The sequence below is a fragment of the Sus scrofa genome, chromosome 5 (genome assembly GCF_054392235.1).
Source record: "Sus scrofa isolate SSC_HxYL_T2T_F1_AM1 chromosome 5, Sscrofa_HxYL_maternal_Yorkshire_Landrace_v2.0, whole genome shotgun sequence".
Lineage (NCBI taxonomy): Eukaryota > Metazoa > Chordata > Mammalia > Artiodactyla > Suidae > Sus > Sus scrofa.
In genome coordinates, this window is record NC_139387.1 from 85,923,157 (window position 1) to 85,942,833 (window position 19,677).

Genomic DNA, 19,677 nt, shown 5'->3' on the forward strand with positions numbered 1-19,677 from the left:
TTCCAGCACTTACCAACCCATCCATCAACTGCATTTCTCTTTTTCTGCCTATCCTGTTAACAACTGTCATGTCTCAGCTCAAGACATGGGGGAAACCCTTGCTCTCCATCCTGACATGGTAATTTTCTTTTGGTATACTTGTTTCTCTTTTATTTTGCTTGTTATAATTATTAAAAAAAAAAAAAAACAGGGGTAAGAGATGCGCACCACCAAAAAGACCCTGAGCCAGACCAAGTATGGGCTGAGTAAGACAAGTGGCCAGAGACAACCCAGAAACTAATCCCATTCCCATAAAATCTGAAATTGCCAACAACAAGGCAGAACAGTTTTCCTGGGTTCCCTCACCCTGCTCCTTGCTCTCCACCCAGGCACTCCTTCCTGGTAAAGTCTTTTGCCTTGTCAGCACGTTTATCTCCTCGGACAATGCATTTCTTAGTGTTAGACAAGAGCCCACTCTCAGGTCCTGGAAGGTGACTTGTGAGTTGACTTAAAAGAGCAACATGACTGATGAAAACATTTATATTCGAATTGTTAATTTTAATGATACTTTATTTCCTGCCAACTTTAATTTGGAATCAAAAATAGCACCACCCTTAAAAAAATTAAAAACCCACTTTTTAGAGTATATAAGAAAGTTTTCCCCAGCCTCCCTCCACCTGTATCCTTCTCCTGTAGACAACCTCTATCCTATTACCCTGCTTTGTCTTCATAGCACTTAACAGCATCTGATACTTAACACATTTATTTAAGATTTTTGTCTCTTTTGATCATTACTATATCTCTAGCACTTAGAAGAGTGCCTGGCATGTAAAAAGTGCTCAGTAGGTATTTGTTGAGTGACCAAATGAATTTGTTTCATGTTTGTCTGATTTTTGAGTAAGTTCCACAAAGACAGACTATGTCAGTATTTTCATCATCTCCTCAGAAGGTAGCAACAGTGCCTGGCATTTAGTAGGTACTTAGTAGAAGTTTATAAAATAAATGTATAAAAGCACCATAAGGCTAGCTTTCACACAGGCCTATTCTATTTTTAATGTACCACACATAGGTGATCATAAAATATTTTTTAATTATCGAATATGTAAAAGAATGAAAAAAATAAATAATTATATGATTCCTAGGCAACTGCATTAGTGAGACCATAAGCTCCCTTGGGAAGGGAAATGTCACATACACTCTATGGCCTGTGTCCTCTTGTAAAGAAAGGGCAGCTTGAGGTCTCTGTCGCAGTCTTTAATTGATGATAAGGGGGCTGTACAAAGAGACAGAGGACTTGATGTGAGCCTCACCTACTCTCGGGGCAGTCAGACTTTGGTTGAGGAGCAAATTTGAATCTTAAAGTTTTCTCACTAGAGTGATCTCCCAGATTTACAAGACAAACTATATAACGACAGGCCTTGAAGTCTGGTTTCTGGTTCTAACTCCAACCCCAGTTGGCTTAGATTGGGAACCTTGGACTTGTCAGTTTACCTTAGGATTGGTTACACTGCTAGAAAAAATAGAGATAACAACATTTCCTTAATGGAGTAAAAATGATTGAAAAACAAAAGTAATTTATTATATATGAACTCTATTTCTGCTAAGAACGAGTTTAACCAGCCATGATCTTTAACAAGTCAATTGATTTTTCTAGGTTTAGTCTAAACATGATGCGGGGCACAGGGCAGTCTCCCTAGGTTCCACCTAACGTATTTCTGTTACTCTTTTAATTGTCTCCTCAATATTTAAAAATTTCCCTCTTTCCCTGACCTTCTACAATATTTACAGTATTTACTGTATGAATTCCTTTCGGATTCATCATCTAGCATTGATTCCAGAAGTTTTATGTGGCCTGTCTGTATTCAGTTTCTCTCTGCTGCAATTCCTGGGGCAAAATTAAAGTAGTGAATGCATGACTATTCTAAACTCCTATGAAAATACTAGAAATATATATGTGAGATCTCTACTTTATTTGCAAATTAAAGTCAGATGATGATACTGTTTTATATTTGTTAATTTATATGGAAATTAATATTTTTTAAATTGTAATACACAGTGCTGATGAGATTTGGTTAGTCTTACATGAACCTATACATTGTTAGTAGCATTATATTTGGTATAATAATTTTGGCAATATGAAATCTAAGCTCTCTCTTAGGACTTTATCTTAAATAAATAAATGATTCAAAAGAAGAGAAAAAGCTTGTGTGTGAAAATATATATTCCAGGGTTTTTTAAAAGACAGTAACACAAGGATCAACCTAAAAGATCTAATCACTGGGCAACACCTACTATATTTTTTATAGAAATACATGACAGAATATTATCTAATGATGAAAATGATAATTATAGAGGAGAGACAGAAACATAAAATATTCATGATACCTAGTAAAAAAGATCAGAATACATGATTAGTATAAATTCATTAATTATGTAAAAATATGCACACAATAAGGGCTTATGTGGAATTAACAATGAAAAAATAAACAGCCGAGTTGTTAGGATAAGAACAGAATAGACAGTTGTCTTGTTTTACTTTCATTGAAAAATATCTTTATGGGGGAAGTAATATGGAATCCACATTCTACCCTTTTGCTTCAAACTCAGCAATTAATTAAGTTCCAGCAAAATACCTGTAACCACTTTCTCTTCCTATTCTCTTTCTGCTGTCTATACTCTAACAAAACGGAACTTGATCTGAGCAGCCATTTCTTCAAGAAGGAGTCTTGGATGCTCAGCTGAGAATGGATATGGCTCAAGTAATTTGACTTTTCTGTTAGTTAATTCTGCCTTTTGTCTACTAGCTCTTTAATCCCAGATTTGTGGTCTAGGAAATGTGACTGGAAGATGTGGTCCTGAGGCCACCGGACAGGTTGGAGGCTAGGGTTTCTCTGCATTGAAAGGCCCCTGTTAAGGAAGGACAGGAAGTGTTTTAAGGGAAGAAACAGTCTTGAAATGAAGGATGCTATGCTCTTGTGGAGTCAGAACAAAGAGGTATGAAAGGGGTTCGTTCTTCTCCATTTCTTACCCCAGTTGCAGACTTTGTGGTCTCCCTGAGTAAGTCTTTGTAGACACAAGGTGTTTATGCTTTTAGATAATGATAACTTTCAAAAAATCTTGTTTTCTGACAAGAACGTAAAGGAAAATTAGAGATTTTGATTTATCTCTGAAAAAGTCTAAGGAATTTATCTCTGAAAAATTCTAAGGAGCTGCACAACTAGGCTCTACTTTCTACAGATGTGGTCTTGCTTGGAGACGGGGTCCTGAACTAAATGACCTTTCACATTACTTTCAGTTTAAGATCCTGGCATTTAGCAAGGAAATCTCCCACCATGGAATACTCCAAATTCACTGTTACCCATAATTCAGAAATGCTCCATTCAGCTGCCCATCCAGGAGTTGTAGCTCCCTCACTCCATTCAATCCCAAAGGACTTTTAAGCTTTGTTTTATAAATGAAGGGAAAGGACAGATTACAAATTAATAAACTGGCAAACTGCTCAACCTCATAAATATCTCCTCCCAGCTCTGTCATAACCTACTTTTGTGAGTTTGGCAAGGTACTTTTTGCTGCTTCTTTTTAAGCTCAGTTCCCTCTACTGTGCCATGAAAGGTATGAACAGTTGCCTAATAATATTCCTCACATCTGGTGGATGGGAAGCACTGAGAAGGATTGTTGAGTCTACCTGTAGCCTGGAGACCTGAGTCATTGCCTTCCGTGTCACTTTGAGAGTGAATGATGTGGAATGCTCAAAGAACTCAGGTCTCAGGAAAAGCTGGTTTTCTTTCCCAACCAGTTGAAAACTGTGTGCTTAAGGCAGTTAAATAGTCACCTGGGGTTGAGTTTGAATAAGGCCTAAAGTGTTGGTATGCATGGGCTCTGGTTTGAGTCAGTACCTTTAAGAAGCTTTGGCCATATTCCTTTTCTTCTTCCCTTATCTCTTTTGGTTCTAATGAGGGTTCCTGGCCAGTAAGTGTGATTTCTTATCATTTTTTCTAGTCTTTCTCTGCTTGGTACCCATATGCCAGGCAGGGTCTTAAAGACTGAGAGTGAGTAACGAGGGCCTCAGGGATCTGGGCAGTTATCTGTATTCATGAAGAAATAGCAGCAGTTATCTGAACCCCCACAAACTCCTGCCACTATTGTGGAATGGGGAAAGAGGAGCATATGGGGGGGTGGGGGTGGGGTTCTATAAACTCTTCTGTTAGCTGGAGAGCAGTGTGGTCTTCCTCAGGTGTGACAAAACTCCACCCTCAATGTATGCTTACATGCACACATACTCCTATCCACACTCTCTCACATTGATGCAAACAGGTAAGCCAGACTTTTAGAATCACAGGAGTGTATGGAGCATAAAGGATCACATGGATCATTTCATTTCAATCTCCAATCTGATGAATGAGCCCCATATAGCTATTGTGGAACTGATTTAAAAGTTTGTTTGCCTCCATCCTGCCCCAAATCTTGATATTTTATTACTTATATGACCATTTCTGCAAACACCTGAACAAGCTTTAGTATTTCTCCTCTCAAAAACAAAATCAAAAGCAAGAAGCAAAAACAAACAAAAAACTCCCTTGATTTTCCTTAAATGTACTGCTCCATTTTCTCAATCTCCTTCACAGCAACTTTTCATAAAGTTATCAGGTTGCTCTTTATACTTTTTCACTTGCCATTCTCTCATTTTATTCCAGCTAGCTGAGACTTCTCTCGTCAATATTTTCAACCACTTCCAAAACCAGTGTTCCAAAATCCAACAGTAACTTTTTTGTTTTCTTCTTATTTGAATTTTCAGTGGCATTCAACACATCTGACCTCTATATCCTCCTTGTGGCATTCTCTTTTCCTTGGATTTTGTGATACAAAAACTTCCAGATTTTCTTGCTCAGTGGCTACTGGTTCCTGTTTCCTATATCCTAAGTATTATCTCTGTCCTCACCCCAGAACTTCAAATAATATCTTTGACTTTCTTATATTCTATACCCTCAACCTTAGATCAATCTGATGCTGTTCAATCTTTAATAAAATATTTAGATAGAAGATAGATTACAGTATTTGCTGATGCAGGAAGAAACTGCTAATGCAGGTTGAAGGGCTGAGTTTATTGCAAAGGGGAATGTTAATGAGATGTGGAGAATGAATGGAACAGTTTCCCTTGGGAACAGGGATGCTTAATCCATTGTAAGAGGAAGGAAAGCCAAGGGTGTTGGGAAAGATACAGGGAGATCATTGTCTGGAAGGGAAGGGACTTTCCTGTTTATTCCTTCTATGTCATCGATAAGATGAAAGTTAAAGTAATCACTGGGAGTGTGCAGAGGGGAGACTGGTGTCTGAGATAACTACTTTGTTTAAGTTGCAGTGGTGAAATCTAGTCAAGCCTTTTGGTTACAACCTTGAGTCCAGCAATCACTCTTATGTGATTTCCTCCTGTTTGGTATATGTGGAGAGTAAGTCACTGCATTTACATCAGACATGTGAAATAGAGCAGAGACGGCTTATGGAGTTAAGACATTTCCCACGTGATTAAATGAACAAGTCTTGCCTGGGTAATGACAGCAGTAAGGATAAGAGTGGCATAAGAATGAAAATGTAGTCAACATAAGGATTAGTGTTTTCAATGCATGTGAAAAACAGTTGGTTTAGGAACAGTAAATTGAATGAATCAGATAGAGAGGTAACTGTGGTAGAAGAGTATTTGAAATTGAGGTTTCTGAAGATCCTGGCTGAATGTGTGAAGGAAAACATCCTTGGAAGGAGGGACATAAGGAAACCAGAGACCTGGTATTTTAATTGAGATGAAAAGTTTTTCAGTTGTTCATTTTTTCCCCTTCTAGAAGTCACTTGATGTTAAAACATTTTTAAGTAATTATTATTTTATGGCTGCACCTGTGGCATACAGAAGTTCCCAGGCCAGGGATTGAATTTGAGCCACAACTGAGACCTATACCACAGTTGTGGCAACGCTGAATCCTTTAAGTTACTGTGCTGGGCCAGGGATCAAACCTGTACCTCTGCAGTGACTGAAGCCACTGCAGTAGGATTTTTAACCCACTGTGCCATGGTGGGAACTCCAAAACCTTTTAAAATATGTTAAAGTTTTAAAATTTAAAAAGCAGAGCGCAGGAAGGTAGCCCAGAGATGTTCCTCTGTGGGAAGGGATCTGTCTCAGTGGGTCATGATTACTTCTTCCCCTCTACAGATCCATAACTAAGCTCTATTTCATAGGGTTACATTCAGACCTTGCTGCTTTCTGTGTTCTCATACCTGATTAGCTAACTTATGCTAACCCAGAACTTGCCCAAGTTCTCCTGCCCTGACCTGAAACTCAGAGACGCAAACTCAGCCTCAAGATCACTATTCACAAGTCTGTTCTCCAAGTCCATGATTTTCTTTTCTGTGGAAAGGTTGTTACCAAGAGGGAGTGGGAGGGAGTGGGAATTTGGGGTTAATAGATGCAAACTATTGCCTTTGGAATGGATTAGCAATGGGATCCTGCTGTATGGCACTGGGAACTATGTCTGCTTGTGATGGAGCATGATAATGTGAGAAAAATATATATATACATGTATGTGTGACTAGGTCACCTTGCTGTGCAGTATAAAATTGACAGAACACTGTAAATCAGCTATAATGGAAAAAATAAAAATCACTATAAAAAAAGAGAACATAGTAATTAAAACCAGTAAGTAGAGACATAGAAATTATGCCCATTTCTAAAATAAAATAAAATAATTATTATATCTTCAAAGCATCCTTCCTCACTCATACATATCTTGTAACTCCAATTTATATCAAGACCATTAAGTATAATTATTCTTCCCATACCAAAAATGGTAGGAAAAAATTATTTTATTATAGCCCACATGTATGCTGACAACTATGTAAACAGGAAAATGGAAATATCGATATACTAATGTAACTGCAATGATATGTTTAACAGTAACATTCTAACAAATTCCTTATAATAAGGTTTTAATTGTATTAAAGTTCTCTTTTCTCAAAAAAAAAAAAAAGATCACTTCAAAATTGTTGGCTCAGCTGGTTCATTCTGGCCTCCTCTGTCTTGTTGCTGGCACAATTAATTACTTAAGGAAGACTGAGATTCTCCTATTGTTTCTTTACACAGCAATCAAGCCCTTATTCTATACCAGGTCCAAATTAACCTGTAAACATAAGCCAATGAAGCAATCAGTAGACAAGCTGGCAGAATTCATTCAGATCCAGTGACGATGTTTAATTGGCTTGTAAAATCTGCATTGAGAACTGCCAGGCAAGAGTTGGCTCAGTGTACTGTTTATATTTTTTTGTTTTCTGTATAATGTGATGTTTTGACATCTTAAAAAAACTGGCCGGCTTGGGAGAGGCTGCCTCTCACCAGGAGTAGCCAGTTCTTAGATACAGCAAACGAGTCAGCAGGAGGAATGCCTTTAGTATCACACTAGCCAATTCCAAGCCATATCTCCTCTATGTGGCCATTATACCCCAGGAAATGATATTTCTCTGCCTTAATCATCCCAGATCCAGGTACGAGACAACTAGGGACCACCCCTAGAATGTAGAGCCTGTTGAAATTATTTAAACTAGCCAGTTCCAGAGTTCCCATTGTGGCACAGTGGAAACAAATCCGACTAGAAACCATAAGGTTGCGGGTTCCATCCCCGGCCTTGCTCAGTGGGTTAAGGATCCGGTGTTTTCCCTGAGCTGTGGTGTAGGTCACAGAGGTGGCTCGGAACTAGAGTTGCTTGCTGTGGGTATGCTGTAGGCTGACAGCAACAGCTCCAAATCGACCCCTAGCCTGGGAACCTCCACATGCCGCCGGTGCAGCCCTAAAAACAAAAAACAAAACAAAACACAACAACAACAAAAAAAACCCCACCAAACCAGCCAGTCCCAAACTGTTTCCTCTGCCTTGCCCTTCCAGTGAAAATCCCAGTAAAGGCTCTGGGCCATGCTCTCTCTCTTCTTCCCTTCTGTCTCCTCACCAATGCTGGTGCTTCCCCACATGGCACTATGTGGCCCACCATGCCTGCTGTTTCCAGTACCTGTGAGTACTGTGATTTTGTTTTCCTGAGCCTTTCCTGTGTCTTTTCCATGGCCTGAGACATATTTAAGGTCAAGTAATGAAGGCCTAGTCCTATTTCCTACTAGTTGTAGGATCTTTGGGAATTTTTTTAAGCCTTATCTCAATTTTCTGATCCATAAAATGGTATATAGTAATACTTCTCTTATATGGTTTTAACGAAGTTAGTTATAAAACTTATGTGCAGTGCTCAGCATACAGTGGTTATGATTAAACATCTATGTAATTCATTGCCTTAATTTAATCCCTCAGTGTTCTCAAGGAGAGGAGAAGAGTTAATTCTGAGGGCAGATCAGAACATATTAGTAAACAGAGAAATAAAAACCAGAGCGTTCCCGCTGTGGCTCAGCAGGTAAGAATCTGACTAGTATCCATGAGGATGCAGGTTCGATCCCTGGCCTCATTCAGTGAGTTAAGGATCCAGCATTGCTGGGAGCCGTGGTATAGGTTGCAGATGCAGCTCGGATCCCAAGTTGCTGTGGCACAGGCCAGCAGCTGCAGCTCTAATTTGAACCCTACCGGGGGAACTTCCATATGCTGTAAGTGTGGCCCTAAACACACACACACACACACACACACACACACACACACACATCAAGGAGGGAGAGATGGAGATGGATGGGGGGCAGGAGAATCTCACTGTAAGGGCAGGGTTTCAGGAAAGCTCAAAGACAAAGTATAGGAGTTCCCTAGTGTCCTAGGGTTAAGGACTCTGCATTGTCACTGCTGTGGCTCAGGTCTGATCCCTAGCCTCAGAACTTCCATGTATTGTAGGTGCAGTCAAAAAAAAAAAAAAAGACAAAGTACAGAGCAAAAGAAACACAGAGAGGAAGGGATAAAGAGAAATGATATGTGGCCCAGGAGCTATCAAAACAGACTTAGCTCTCCTCTTCTTTAATAGGGAGAGGCCTCTACATGCTCTGACCTGTAACTGATTGTCTCAATAAACCATACAGGAAGAAAAGAGCAACCGTTTTCTCAAAGGAAACACTTTTGTCTATCTACATGCCAGTAGTAAAAGAAGAAATTGTATTAGCTTATGGGCCAGCAGCCTTCTGGTTAGGGTTTCAAAATCTTTTCCTAGATTCTTATAAACTCAGGTTGCTCTGAATCCAAAAAAAGTACAATTTGAAAAATTCTGATATTCAGCATATAAAATTTTAAGCAACTACTCAAACGATTTCAAACCCAATTATACAGCTGGTTTTCACTATTTTACTGCTCTAAACATTTTTCCAAGGACTTTATGCAAATAAAGTCTTCTCAGATCTAACCATTCAGAAAAGCTCCTAGATTTAAATAGCCAATGGTGGCAGCTGAGCTTACAAGCCCAGGACACAGCTGAGCTGATTCCTTGAATTCCTTTGAATTCAGCCAGAAGCAAATTTTTGACCTCATTATCTTAGAAGTTTCCTTATATGCATGTATGTGTGTATTGAGAAATGTAGTACTAACATTCCTGGTTTGACTAAACTTTTAAACAGGTCTCTTCCTGAGTATAGATCCCTGATCTCTCTTTTCTTAGAGTATTTGCTTTAAAAAAAAAAAAAAAAAAAGTCAGATTTTAAATTCTTTCTCTTCCTCATTAAAATGGATGTAAATCTCCCAGCCTCTTGCCTGTCTTTCTCAAGGACCTGGGAATTATCTCTTTGAAAAGCAAACATTGAAGGAGGCAGCAATCCTGTCTCTCAATCTCTGTGGGAGGACAGGAGTCTAATTTATGTGGACAACAGTTAGTAAATACAGATGGCCTAACCCGTAAGTCATGTGCACACACAGACACACACACACACACACACACTCACACACATGGCTCTACTGAGTCACAAGTAGCTAAAATTCCCCCTGAATTAGGTTTATTTATACATCCCATCATAGATAGCACAGGTTAACAGACATGTCTCAACAGAGCAAGACTTGCTCCATTAATTTTATCCCATGGCCACATGAATAAACTAGCATGTACCTTCTCTACGGGCAGATGGGAAAGAGAAGAAAGGTGGGATTGAGCAATGCTGCTTTTCCCTAACTCACCAGTCAGGTAGCAACTTGCCCTCTGGTGGGTTTGGAATGTGTGACTGAGGGTTAGGTAGTATCAGCTTGGGTTCCAGAGAACCAGAGACTTGAGAGAGGTGTTCACGTGCGTATAATTTAAAGGAGAATGCTCTGGAGAGAGATCAGTTAAGTTAGTGAGGGAATCCATTATATCCAGTGTAGGGAAGGATCTGTATAAGAAGGTGGTTTCAGGTAAAGTCTTAACAGCTGTATTCTAAAGTGAAATCCATTGGGATTTCTGAACTTGACGAGTTGACTTAATCTCCCATTGGCTCCACTGTTGAATACTGTAAAGAGTTAATAGGACCCATAGGATTATCAGAGCATCAGCCAAACACATAAAATATTAATAGAAGAAACAATCATTCTAGCATAAGTTATTTCAAGCAAACTGAATAAACTCAATTTTTGTTCGGTTAGAACTACGTCACCATTGTCAGAGACCATATGTCATAGCAGAGACATACAGGGGCATAAGGGAAGGGAAGCAGACAGAGAAAATTTTGGTTTTAGTGTAACCAGGATAGCAGTCACTCTTTGCTAACTACCTGAAAGACATGTCTTATTAACTAAAACACAAATGGGAAACATCTATTAAGAAGTCATTTTGGCCATATGTTTTCCCATATTTGTTAGGGCAAAGCCATATACACCTAAGGATGAATCTCTCAGAAAGTGGTATTTAAGGTACCACTTTCTTAGAAAGTGTGAACATTTGCAATAGTGGAAGCCCCAGTCCCGGGATGGTTTTTGAGGAAAGGTACTTTTTTTGCCTTTCAGAGAATTCAAATATGTTAATTTCCATTTTGTTATAGGCTTTGTTTCTGACACCCCATGTTAGATCAAATGTGGACTCTATCAGGATGGCCTTACTTCAATGGTAAGAAGGTAAAACCTGAGGAGTTGTGAGTGAGACACTGACAACACCTTCTTTATCACTTGTGCTCTTGATTAACTATATCATCTTTTATCTTTTAAATTACGTTTCCCAGGGATTGAACCTACATCCTTGTGGATGCCAGTCAGATTCGTTTTTCTCTGAGCCATGATGGGAATTCCTATTTACTTACTTTTTATAGCCATGCTTGAGGCATATGGAAGTTTCCAGATTAGCGATAGAATTAGAGTTGTAGCTATCAGCTTATACTATAGCCACAGCAATGCTAGATCTGATCCAGGCCACATCTGTGACCTATGCCACAGCTTGCAACAATGCCAGATCCTTAAGCCACTGAGTGAGGTCAGGGATCAAACCTGCATCCTCGTGGATACTATTTCGGATGCTTACCCTGCTGAGCCACAACAGGAACTCCTCGGTCATTGTTAAATTAGGTTTTTTGTTTTTTGTTTTTTTAATTGTTTAGTTTCAGGGATTCTTTGTTTATTTTGGATAACAGTCCTTTATCTGATATGCCTTTTGCAAATAATCTGTGCCCTGTCTTCTCACTCTTGACATTGTTCACAGAGATGTTTTTAATTTCAATGAAGTCTGGTTATCAATTATTTCTCTCATTAATACTGTCTTTGGTATTGCATCAAAAAAGTCATAGGCATAACCAAGCTCTTAGAAGTTTTCTACTATGTTAATTTCCAAGATGTTTATAATTTGCATTTTACATTCAGTTCTGTGATCTATTTTGAATTAATTTTTGTGAAGGTGTAAGGTCGGTGTTTAGATTCTTTTTTTTTTTTTTTTTTTTTTTTTTTGCATTTTTGCATGTGGATATCCAGTTATTTCAGTGCCATTTGCTGAAAAGACTATCTTTGCTCCACTCTATTGCCTTTGCTCCTTTGCAAAGATCAGTTATCATATATATGTCTATTTCTGAGCTCTTTATTCTATCCTATTGATTGATTTGTCTATTTCACCAATACCACACTGTATTTATTATTGTTGATTTATAGTAAGTCTTGAAACAAGTGTCAGTACTCCAATTTTGTTCTTCTCTCTTAGTATCTTGTTTGTTATTCTGGGCCTTTGCCTTTCCATGCCAACTTTAGAATCAGTTTGTCAATATCTACAAAATAACTTTCTGGAATTTTGGATAGGATTGCACGGAATCTATATATCAAATTAGGAAGTACTGACATTTTGGCAATATTGAGTGTTCCTATCCATGAACATGGAATATCACTGAATTTATTTACTTGTTTGACTGTGTTCATCAGAGTTTTATCATTTCTATCATACAGATCTTATATATATTTTAGTAGATTTATACCTAAGCATTTCAGTTTTTGGTATCAATTTAAATGGCATAGTATTTTAATTTCAAATTTCAATTTTTCATAGCTTTTTCTTTTTAAAAAAAGCAATTTAACTTTTGCATATTAACCTTGTATCTTACAACTCTGATGTAAATGCCTATTAGTTCCAGGACTATTATTGTCAATTGTTTTGGATTTTCTACATAGATGATCAAAGACAGTTTTATTTCTTCCTCCCCAATCTGTATACCTTTTATTTCTTTTTCTTATTATATTAGCTATGACTTTCAGTATGATGTGGAAAAGGAGTGGTGAGGGGAGAAGACATTCTTGCCTTGTACCTGATCTTAGTGGGACTACTTTGAGTTTCTCAGCATTATGATGCTAGCAGTGTCTTTAACTTATTATAAATAATATTATACAAATTCAGAAGTAGTACTGAACTACTACTAATGGAAGTATGGTGTAGATACAATACCACACTTTCATTTCCCTCTTTTTGTCTTATATGCTATTTTTGTCATACATTTTAATTCTACATAAATTATATGCCCCCCAAATACATAATTACCATATTTGCTTTAAGCAGCCAACTACTTTTTTTTTTCTTTTTACACAACACCACAGCATAAAGAAGTTCCCAGGCTAGGGGCTGAATCAGAGCTGGAGCTGAAGGCCTACACCACAGCCATGGCAACACTGGATCTGAGCCACATCTGCTTGTGGTCATGCTGGATCCTTAACCCATTGAGCAAGTTCGGGGATTGAACCCACATCCTCATGGACACTGTCAGATTCTTAACCTGCCGAGCCAAAATTGGAACTCCTCATCTAGGCTTTAGGAAGATTAATAAATGAGATAAATGCCTTTAATATTTGTCATTTTGGGAAATTTTGTGTATATCGAAGTTTCCATCTGCTATCATTTATATCCTACTTGAAAATTTTACTTTAACATCCTTGTAGTCAGTTCTACTGACAATGAATTTTTTCAGCTTTCCTATGTTTGAAAAACTCTGTATTTCATCTTAAGACACTGTCAAGTGTCCCCTTAGCGGAAGAATTTTGAGAAATACTACCCTAGAGCAACAACTGAGAAAAAAGTTTGAAATATGTCAGAGGTATCAACAAAAGAAACAAGGTGGGAAACTAGAAAATATCTAACTAAGACAAAAGAAGGTGGTAAAAGAGGAAAAGGGGAACAAAAAAGGCATGAGGTTTAGAAAACAAATGGCAAAATGACAGACTTAAGTCTAACCATGTTGATAATTATATTAAATGTGAATTGATAAAGCAGTGTAATCAAAAGTCTGATACGGCCAGACTGGATTGAAATATAGGTCTAGTATATGCTGTCTAAAAAAGAAACACATTAGACACAGATTGAAAATTAAAAGGTGGGGAAAGATATACCTAAAACAGTAACAATATAAGGACTAGAAGTACTAGAATTCCTACTGTGGTACAGTAGAAATGAATCCAAGTAGGATCCAGGAGGATGTGGGCTCCATCCTGGCCTTTGGTGGGTTAAGGATCCAGCATTGCCATGAGCTGTGGTGCAGGCTGGCAGCTATAGCTAGCCTGGGAACTTCCAGATGCCACAGGTGCGGCCAAAAAAAAGCAAAAAAAAAAAAAAAAGGACTAGAAATACTGATATATTCCATGCATGGGTGATTCTCAAAAGCATATGCTAATAGAAGTTACCCAATCAGAGTAGCAAAAAGAAAAACAAAATTAAAGAAAGAGAATAGTTGAAAGGACCTCCAGGACATCAAGCATACTAACATTCATGTTAGGGATCCCAGAAGGAGAAGAAAGGGGTAGAAAATATATTTCATCAGCATATGAATGAAAACTTCCTGGATCTAATGAAGGAAATAGATATCAAGGTATAGGAAACACGTAGTGTCCCAAACAAGATGAACTCAAAGAGACCTACACCAAGTGATATTATAATTAAAACAGCAGGGAGTTCCCGTCGTGGCGCAGTGGTTAACGAATCCGACTAGGAACCATGAGGTTGCGGGTTCGGTCCCTGCCCTTGCTCAGTGGGTTAACGATCCGGCGTTGCTGTGAGCTGTGGTGTAGGTTGCAGACGCGGCTCGGATCCTGCGTTGCTGTGGCTCTGGCGTAGGCCGGTGGCTGCAGCTCCGATTCAACCCCTAGCCTGGGAACCTCCATATGCCGCGGGAGCGGCCCAAGAAATAGCAACAACAACAACAACAGACAAAAAAGACAAAAAAAAAAATAATAATAATAATTAAAACAGCAGACGTTAAAGACAGAATTTTAAAAGCAGCAGGAGAAAAGAGTCGCATATAAAGGAATCCCCATAAGGCTACCAGCTGATTTTTCAGGAGAAACTGTGCAGGCCAGAAGGGGGTGGCATGATACATTTAAAATGCTAAATGGAAAAAAAATCTACAATGTAGGATATTCTACCCAGGAAGGTTAACATTCAAAACTGAAAGAGAGGTAAAGAGTTTCTTAGACAAGCAAAAACTAAAAGAGTTTATCAATATGAAACCAACCTTATGAGAAATATTATGTAAAAAAGACTACAATAAGAAATAACCAACCAAGTTAAGCCTGGGGGAAGACAACTCCTTTACAAATCACAAGGTAACTGCCTTTGCTTATTAAAAAAGCATTTACGAAGTTTGCTGGTGGCTCAGCAGGTTAAAGATTTGGCTTTGACACTGCCGTGGAGTGGGTTTGATTCCTGGCTCAATAACTTCCACATGTGAGGGCAATCAAAAAAAAAAAAAAAGGCATTTAATAAAGTTTGAGTTGAGTGGTTAAAAAAAAAAAAGAAATGAGTTTCTCTTAAAATTATAAAACTACCCAAAGCAACCTATAGATTCTGTGCAATCCCTATCAATACCAAGGACATTTCCCCACAGAACTAGAATAAATAATATTACAATTTGTATAGAAACACATAAGATCCCAAATAGCCAAAACAATCTTGAGAAAAAACTAGAAGCTTCGTGTACCTTGACCTCAGACTATACTACAAAGCTACAGGCATCAAAACAGTATGGAACAGAATAGAGAGTCCAGAAATAGACCCATGCCTTTATGGTCTATTAAGGAGGCAAGAATACACTATATACCATTCTCTAACACCATATACCAGAATAAACTAAAAATAGATTAAAGACCTAAATGTAAGACCAGAAACCATAGAACTCCAGGAGGAAAACATAGGAAGAACACTCTGATATAAATCACAGCAATATTTTTCTATCTATCTCCTAAAACAAAGGAAATAAAAGCCAAAATAAGTAAGTGGGAATCTAATTAAATTTAAAGCTTTTTGCATAGCAAGGGAACAATTGACAAAATAAAAAGACAAGCTTACTGAACGGGAGAAAATATTTGAAAATTATATGATAAAGAGTTAATATCCAAAATATATGAATAGCTCAGACAATAATATATCCCAAAACACCAAACAACCCAGTTTTTAAAAAAGGTCAGGAGAACTGAATAGACATATTTCTGAAGAAGATATACAGATTGCCAGTAGGTACATGAAAAAGTGCTCAACACTGCTAATCATCAGAGAAATGCAAATTAAAACCACAGTGAGGAGCGTTCCCATCGTGGTGCAGCGGAAACGAATCTGACTAGGAACCATGAGGTGGTGGGTTCGATCCCTGGTCTCGCTCAGTGGGTTAAGGATCTGACGTTGCCATGAGCTGTGGTATAGGTCACAGATGTGGCTCAGATCTGGCATTGCTGTGGCTGTGGCACAGGCCAGCAGCTACAGTTCTGATTAGACCCCTAGCCTGGGAACCTCCATATGCCACAGGTGCAGCCATAAAAGGACAAAAGACAGAAGATGAAAGACAAAAAAAAAAAAAAAAAAAAAAAAAATGGAACCACCACAGTGAGGTATCTGCTTACACCTGTCAGAATGGCTATCATCAAAAAGAATGTTGGTGAGGATGCGGAGAAAAGAAAATCCTCATACACTGTTGATGGGAATATAAATTGGTGCAGTTGCTATGGAAAACAGTATGGAGGTTTCTCAAAAAACTAAAAATAGAACTACCATATGAGCTATCAATTCCACTCCTGAGTATTTATCTAAAAAATAAAAAACCAAACAAGATAATTGGAAAAGATACATCAACCCCAGTGTTCATAGCAGCATTATTTTTAGTTGCCAAGACATGGAGACATTCTAAGTGTCTACCAACAGATAAATGGATAGATAAGATGTGGCAGGTATATACAATGGAATACTATTCAGCCATAAAAATAATTAAATCTTGCCATTTGCAGTAACATGAGTGGACCTGGAGGGTAGTACACTAAGTAAAATAAATGAGAGAAGGAAGTATTGTATGATATTACTTACATGTGGAATGTATAAAACAAGCTAGTCAATGTAACAAAAAATAAACAGACTCACATATATAAAGAACAAACTAGTGCTTACCAGTGGGAAGAAGGTAGGGGAAAGGGCAAGATAAGAGTAGGGGATTATGAGGTACAAAGTACTATATATAAAATAAGCTGCAAGGATATATAGCACAAACAGAATGCTGGCAATATTTTAGAATAACTATTAATGGAATACAACCTTTAAAAATAGTCAATCACTATGTTGTACACCTGAAAGTTATATAATATTGTACATCAACTATAGCTCAAATAAAAAGTAAAAAAGAGTAAATGATTCCCCCCCCCAAAAAAAAAAAAACAAGAAAAATTCCAGGAGATCCTGCTGTGGTGCCACAGGTTAAGGATCCAGCATTGTCTCTGTGGTGGCTCAGTTGCTGCTGAGGCATGGGTTTTATCCCTATCCCTCAGCTGTGGTACAGCTGAGGCTTGGATTTGATCTCTGGCCCAGGAACTTCCATATGCCACTGATGCAGCTGAAAAAGAAAATAAAAATCTCAAATATACAGCTTAACTTACCATGTAAAGAAACTAGAAAAAGAAGAACAAGGCCCAAAGTCAGCAGAAAGGAGGAAATATAAAGATCAGAGAGGAAATAATAAAATAGGGAAAAAATAGAAAAGATCAACTAAAGAAAGAGCTGGTTCTTTCTTTGAACAGATAAAATTGATAAGCCTTTAGACAGACATTAAGAAATATGAACAATCATAAGGGAAATACTATGAATAGTTATATGCCGAAAGATTCGGCAACCTAGAAAAAATGGATAAATTACTAGAAACATATAATCCTCTGAGATTGAATCAGGAAGACAGAGATAATCTGGACAGAATGATTACTGGTATTGACATTGAATCAGTAATCAACTTCCAACAAAGAGAACAATCCTATATATAATCATATTAAAACAAATACCTAAGAATAAACTTGACCAAGGAGGTGAAAGAACTACAATCTGAAAACTATAAGACACTGATGAAGAAACTAATGATACAAATAAATGGAAAGATCCCATGTTTGTGAATTGGAATTACTATTGTTAAAACTCCATACTATGCACAGCAACCTATAGATTTAATGCAATCCCTATTAAGAATATCCCTGACATTTCTCATAGAACTAGAACAAATAATCCTCAAATTTTTATAGCACAAGAAAGGACTCAATAGCAAAAGCAACCTTTGAGAAAAGAACAAAGCTGGAGATAAAATGCTTCCTGACCTCAGAATACACTACACAAAGCTACGGTAATCAAAACAGTATGGTGTGGGCACAAAACAGACAAAAATCAACGGAACAGAATAGAGAGCCCAGAAATAAACTTGCAAATTTATGGTCAATTAATCTACAACAAAGGAGGCAAGAATATACAATGGAGAAAGATAATCTCTTAAATAAGTGGTGCTGGGAATACTGGATAGCTACATGTGAATGAGTGAAATCAGAACAATTTCTTACACTACATACAAAAATAAACTCAAAATGTATTAAAGACGTGTAAGTAGAGCTAGAAAGTAAATATCCCCAAAGAAAACATAGGAGGTACACTCCTTGTCTTGGCAAAAATTTTTCGTATCTGTCTCCTCAGGCAATGGAGACAAAAGCAGAGAGAAATAAATAGGACTTAATTGAACTTAAAAGCTTTTGCACAGCAAAGGAAACCATCAATAAAATTAAAAGACAACCTATTAAATGGCAGAAGCTATTTGCAAATGACATCTCTGATAAGGGATTAATATCCAAAACATTAAAGATCTTATAGAATGCAATATTAAAAAATAAACAATCCTTTTTAAAAAATGGCCAGAAGACGTGAATATGCATTTTCCAATGAAGACATACATATGAGCAACAGACAAAGGAAAAGATGCTCAACATCATTAATCATCTAGAAAATGCAAATCAAAACCACCATGAGATATTACCTTATACCTGTCAGAATGGCTATCATCAAAAAGAGAATAAATGTTGGTGAGGATATGGAGTAAAGGGAACCCTAGTTCATTGTTGGCAGGAATGTAAATTGGTGTAGCCACTGTGGAAAACGATATTGAGGTTCCTCAACAAATTAGAAAGAGAACTGCCATGTGATCCAGCAATTCTACTCCTCAGTATATATCCAATGTAAATGAAAACACTAATCAAAAAGATACATGTACCGAATGTCCATAGCACCATTATTTACAGTATCCAAGACATGGGAGCAACCTAAGTGTCCATCAACAGATGAATGGATAAAGAAGATGTGATTGATACACACACACACACACACACACACAAAATGGAATGCTACCTATCCATAAAAAAGAATGAACTTTTGCTATTTGCAACAACATGGATGAACCTGAAGGGCATTATACTTAGTGAAACAAGTCATACAGAGAAGGACAAAAACTGTTTATATTTACTTATATGTGGAACCTAAAAAATAAAACAAACAAATGAATATAACCAAACAAACAGACTCATAGCTATAGAGAACAAATTAGTGATCACCAGTGGGGGAGTGGGAGGAATGGGGGGAATATAGTGGAAGGGGTTAAGAGGTTCAAACTACTAGGTCTAAAATTAATATATAATATAATGTACAGTACAAGGAATATATCCTATATTTTATAATAACTTCACATGGGTAGAATCTATAAATATATCAAATCACTATATTGTACACCTGAAACTAATATAACATTGTAAACCCATTATACTTCAATAAAAAGGAATATGTTGATGAAAACAAGAAATGAAAACAAAAAATGAGCAGATCCTAAGTAAAAGAAGCTAGATGCAAATCGCATATTACACAGTCCCATTTAAATGAAGTGTCCAGAAAAGGCAAATGGTATCTGGGTTTGCATACTGAAAGGAGTAACTACAAAAGAGTACAAAGGATCTTTGGGGTTATAGAAATGTTCTATAATCAGACTATGGTGATGGCTGCATAA

The 19,677-nt window shown here is 37.5% G+C and overlaps 1 long non-coding RNA gene across 3 annotated transcripts in view; it reads left to right on the top strand.

The window, feature by feature from the left end:
- LOC146403501 (uncharacterized) overlaps positions 1–19,677 on the top strand; it is a 161,200-nt gene that overhangs the window by 132,840 nt on the left and 8,683 nt on the right. Inside the window, exons 3-4 of one of the 3 annotated variants that reach the window (XR_014804157.1) lie at positions 8,312–8,411; positions 10,930–10,994. The exons of 1 other annotated variant lie outside the window; for it this stretch is intronic. This is a non-coding gene — a long non-coding RNA (uncharacterized LOC146403501). The remainder of the gene's footprint in view (positions 1–8,311; positions 8,412–10,929; positions 10,995–19,677) is intronic. One more of the 3 variants, XR_014804156.1, reaches the window with a different exon arrangement.